Consider the following 6,000-nt stretch of genomic DNA (forward strand, 5'->3'; position numbering starts at 1 on the left):
GATGTGATCCCTAAAAAAATGTTTTTGTAAATTTTGTTGGAAAAATGAGAAATTGCTGGTCAACTTTTAACCCTTATAGCTCCCTAATAAAAAAAAATTTGGTTCTAAAATTGTGCTGATGTAAAGTAGACATGTGGGAAAGAGACAAATGTGAATGGACACTAGGAGAGTGTGCTACAAACAAACACATTTCGGAAAGAAACACGTTTGTTTGTAGCTCCTAGTGTTCATTCACATTTGTCTCTTGAAAGTAGTTTACTTTCATTTTTGTTATGTTCATTCATTAAAAGGATCTTTTTAATAAGTTTGGATAGTTGGATTTTTCTCTTTTGATTTAAACAATAGGTCATTTTCTGATGATATATCCCTTTTAAAAGGATTCTTCAAAATTAGAAAAAGAGGTCTTCTTTCTGCCAAAAGCAGTGTGAGTATATGTTATTGATTGATAAAACATAAAATTTTAAAACTGTTTTGCATTTTCTCAAAAACATTTAAGCAGTGGTAGAAGTAGTCAGCAGCATTCATTTATGCTGGAAAATACACTAACATAAATATGCAGAAAAGGTTTCAAAGATAACAATAATCTTGTCTACTTTTACTCATCTACACCACTTTTCAACACAATCCTTATTAAATCACAGATTCTATACAGATTATATTCTATTATCAGTACTCACCAACTGTCTTCCCCTGCAGAGGTCAAGTGCCATACTACACTCATCATGGCTACCATTGATGCCATTAGTACAGCATGTTATAGATGTGGGCACTGATTAGGTGCAGTGGTTAATGTGCTGTCCAAATAGACAAAGACAAAGACCAGAGGGGCTGCAGGGGACTCAGAGCTGAAATTTACTGAAATTTCTGAAAATTTCTAACAATCTGTGATTTGATTTGCGAGGATGAGCAAAAGAAAAATGCCCATGCGTTTGATCAGAACTCTTTGACTCATCTGGGGAGCCCACTGCAGCGAGCACCACTGTGTTGTATACATATGACCGATATAATGTGGCCTCGGATAATGGCCCTAATATGAACTTACCTCCCCTGATGAGTCAAAGAGTTCTGATGAAACAGGTTGGGAGATGTTAAGAGATGTTACCTATCTTTGGGTCTGAATATTGGGTGAGATCAGTCCTTTCTCTGTTTTTTGTTTGGATTAGTAACATATGTGTGTATTGAGTGACATCCAGATTGGGTCAGGTCAGGTCCTATACTATGTGACAGTTATTGGGTTGATTGTCTATATATGCCAATGTCACAGCTTTAATGTATTTTGCTGCAATATGAAGGGTGATACCCCACCCCCTAAGTGAGTGCAGTTTGTTTGGATGGCTGGCTGTTATTTGTAAATCAGCGCCACTACACTTGTAGCCCCATAGAGGGCCATACTTTGTCTTAGGGGTTTAGACTGGGGTTGCATCCCACCAGCAATAGCTAAATATTCACTGCAAGATTGGTGTAAAAATCCTGAAGTGTATATGATGAGCCATCTTTACTCTACATCAATACTATAAATGGTGTTAAGAAGCGATTCCTTTATGATTTGGCTGTTTACATTTGTATGCACTAGAGAGATTTTAAAACTTTTTGCACTTCAGGTACAGTCTCAGCGCCTTAGCCAATTTGAGGATTGGAGTATTCTGTTTGTGTGTTGAGGCGTTACGTGTACCGTCACACATTTAGGTGTTTTCACCTCACTTCTTCACTGTCTTGTTGTGATTCTATGTACGTATTTTTTTAGATATATTTTAATAATTTTCTACTAAAAGGTATTTTTAATTACTCCAATTATGGCTGTACCTACCATATCACTCTATCAGCATATAAAATGGCAAAATTTGCTCACGTGTGAAAAGCTTACTAACCAGCAAAATAAGTATGCCTCAAATGGTGCTTTTTCCTCTCCCCATAGTCATCTTTCTGGTAACCAGTGTGTATCCACAAGTAGTACCTTGTCTTCATCATCATCAACATCATAATCCTCACCTACTGCTTTCCGTGCTCTTCCTCCTCTACCAACATTGCAACATTAATTCTCCTATTGTGTGCCCAAAAAACATGTGTTTAGTTGAGCAAGGAAACTGCACTCCCCACAGATACACTAAACTCCAATGCCATGGACTTCCAGGTCAACACATTGGGTTAGTGGCCAAAACTGTCCCAGTTTGCTATGGTGGCATAACCATGTCCAGCCTCCAATGATATATTAGCGCTGCCGGTGGCTTTGTCATACTCAAGTGGAGCAGGTTATCTGCTATAAGCGTGGAGCACCTAACATTTGTTGAAATAAATCAGGCATGGTTCAGAGCCGACTTTCATTCTCCTGCACTTGATGCTAATGATTAAATTTGCCATTTGACCTGCCTGCCTGATTGTCCGTTGCTTGTCTTCTACACCATTCTGCTCCTGCCAATGCTGAAGGGCTACATTCAGCTGGACATCTATTCCCTGTTCATCATATGATCAATATTTTAGTACTACTGTGTTTCATTTTGCTTGTCTGTACTTCTGCTGCCACGGTTGCTATTGCTGGACCTAAACTGGCGCACGTCTTCTTGCTTGCCTTGTTTGAACTCTCTACCGCACTGCTCCTGACTCAGCCACCGTGCAGCCACACATCTTATGGATATCCTCTATGCTTCATAGTGCTAGACAGTACTAGTGATGCTGGGAAATGTACTCTTATGAGGGCTCAAAAACATGAAACAGCTCCCAAAATAGGGCTAATTTTTTTGAAAGGCTTATTGAGAAGTCATAGCTTCTTTACTTTGAAAACAATACTCGTTTTTAGTTTCTCTAAAAAAAGGGATAATTTTTGGATCACTTGAGTAAAAGCCTTTGCAATTGACTAAACAATTTCTTATTAATAATCCAGTTGCGGACCCCAAACATTTATAATTTTTTAACTATTAGTTGAGAAAAAAATTAACTTCACATTCAAAATAGTTAAACTTGTCTCCCTAATTAAAGATATAATTTTTGGACTACTGGTGCAAAAAGCCTATGTTTTCACCATTTGTGTATAGACAACACCAATGCATGCATCTGCCTCCAAAAAGTGATCATTTTTGGACCGCGTGTATAATATAAGTAGCGTACAATATCTGAAACTGCTGTTATCACCATCACCAGCCAGAAAGGTTAAAATCACTTGGACATTAAAAAGGCTGTGTTTGCATTAAAGAGCTCTAAAAGGGTTCAATAGACTTCAATGGGAATTCAGAATGTTAAACACATATTTTCCAGGCAGTTAGAGGCTTTTTAATAGTGGGATTGGTGAAAATTTGGCAAAGACTGAGAATTCAAATTTCAAAAGATCTGCTTATCTCTAGTCAGGGCCGGCGTCAACACCTCGGACACCCAGGCAAGTGCCGGGGCCCTGAGAAGCGGGGGACCCACTTGCCGACGGGTACATCGGCACGCTATGGGGTGGTGAGTCTGGTGGGCCCAGACCCCCCGCCATTGCACTTTAAATTGTTTGACATACTTACCTCTCCCTGTTCCTCTACAGCTCCGGCCTCTTCTGCTTCTTTGTGACATCTCAGGGCAGAGGGCACAATGACATCACTACAGCGTGCCCTTTGTGCTGACCAGTGTATAGAGTCGGAAGATGCTGAGGAGACCGGAGCAGCGGTTGCAGGCCAGCGGGGAACGAGGAGAGGTGAGTATTTGACTATTTTTTTTTTATGTATGGAGCATTATATGTGGCCCATTATTCTGTATGGCACAATATATGAGGCCCATTCTGTATGGAGCATTGTATGGGGCCCATTCTGTATGGAGAATTATATGGGGCATTGGGGTCCATTATTCTGTATAGAGCAGTGGTTCTTAACCGGGGTTCTATCGAACCCTAGGGGTTCGGTGAGTCGGTCTCAGGGGTTCGGCGGAGCCTCCGCCACGGAGGTCAAGACACACCCGACTCATTAAGTAAATTCGTGATGACACGCCCCGCTTGGCCATAACTTGCTGCAGATGATCACGTTACATTAATTGGCCAATCAGTGCTGCGGGGAATTTAGTGTGCTCAGTAGTCACCGTGTGACTGTCGTAGTCATACGTTGTGTGGTTTCTTTCTTAATATTTTAATCCATACTAACTATGTCGAGCAAAAAAAGAAAGTGGTCGGACGAATATGTACAACATGGATTCACATGTATCATGGAACGTGATGGGAGTCAGCGTCCTATCTGCATGATTTGCAATGCCAAGTTGAGCAACTCTAGTCTCGCACCGGCAAAACTGAAGGAACACTTCTTGAAGCTGCATGGAGATGGGGAATACAAGAACACAACGCTTGCTGAATTCAAGGTGAAAAGAGCCAGATTCGATGAAACGGCCACTCTGCCTGCTTTTGGATTTGTACCCGTGAACAAACCGATCCTCACCGCATCGTACGAAGTTGCTTACCTGATCGCAAAGCAGGGCAAGCCGCACGCCATCGGTGAAACACTCATAAAACCAGCAGCGTTAAAGATGGCGAATTATCCCAAATTCCTCTTTCAAATGACACCATCAGTGACAGAATAGAGTGCATGAGTAAAGACATCTTGGCTCAAGTAGTCGCATATCTAATTTCAAGTCTGGCAAAATTCAGCCTTCAACTCGACGAGACCACAGACGTTTCTAATCTAAGCCAGCTTGCTATTTTCGTGCGCTATGTGAAAGACAACATGATAAAAGAAGAGTTTTTATTTTGTAAGCCTCTTACAACAACTAAGTCAGCCAATGTGAAAAAGCTTGTGGATGACTTCCTCAGAGACAACAATCTTTCATGGGATATGGTTTCTGCAGTTTGTACGGATGGAGCTCCAGTAATGCTGGGAAGAAAGTCTGGTTTTGGTGCGCTAGTAAAAGCCGATGCACCACACATCATTGTTACGCATTGTATTCTGCACAGGCATGCGTTGGCAACAAAAACCTTGCCTCCAAAAATGGCAGAAGTATTAAAAACTGTAGTGGAATGTGTGACTATGTGAGAAATAGTGTTCTGAGACACCGCATCTTCAGTGAGCTGTGTAAAGAAATAGGCTCTGAATTCGAGGTACTCCTGTACCATTCTAATGTTCGGTGGTTATCCCGGGGACAGGTGCTGAATCGTGTTTTTGCCATGCGTGTGGAATTAGCCCTGTTTTTGCAAGAGCACCAACATTGTCATGCAGATTGCTTCAAAAATCCTGAGTTCATTCTCATTTTAGCGTACATGACTGATATATTTGCAGCTCTAAATCATCTCAATCAGCAGATGCAGGGTGGTGGAGTCAACATCATGGAAGCAGAAGAAAACCTGAAGGCTTTTAAAAAAAAACTACCGCTATGGAAACGATGAACAGAGAACAATAACTTCGCAAACTTTCCCCTTCTGGACGACTGTGTAAGTAAGATCGAAGATGTGTCTGGAATCGGAGACATTTCTGTATCCATGGAACTGAAGCAAACAATTGCCACGCACTTAGATGAGCTTGCAAAGTCTCTCGACGGATATTTCCCTACAAGAGAGTCATATCCAGCATGGGTGAGACAGCCGTTCACGTTTGCTGTTGAGACAGCAGATGTCAATTATGAATACCTCGATCAATGAATCAATGAAATTCAGCAGAGCCAGGCTCAACAGCAACTCTTCAGAACAACAACACTCTCAACGTTTTGGTGTCGACAGTTGGAAAAGTACCCAATTATTGCTAAGAAAGCCCTGGAATTTTTTATACCATTTGTTACAACATATCTCTACGAACAATCCTTTTCGAGGATGCTGGACATAAAAACAAAGAAAAGGAACAGACTTTACTGTGAAAATGACATGAGAGTAGCACTTGCCAAGGTGAAGCCACGCATATCTGAACTGGTCTCTCAAAAACAACAGCAGAAGTCACACTGATTTGCAGGTATGTAATTTGTTGTGAGTTCATGCACTGTGTTGGTTTTGTTCTTTGATCAAGGTGATGTTCATGCACGGTTCATTTTGTGTACCAGTAAAAAAACATATACCTATGTCTT

The sequence above is a fragment of the Phyllobates terribilis genome, unplaced genomic scaffold (assembly GCF_046119375.1).
Source record: "Phyllobates terribilis strain yellow unplaced genomic scaffold, ASM4611937v1 Scaffold_3__8_contigs__length_932513732, whole genome shotgun sequence".
Taxonomy (NCBI): domain Eukaryota; kingdom Metazoa; phylum Chordata; class Amphibia; order Anura; family Dendrobatidae; genus Phyllobates; species Phyllobates terribilis.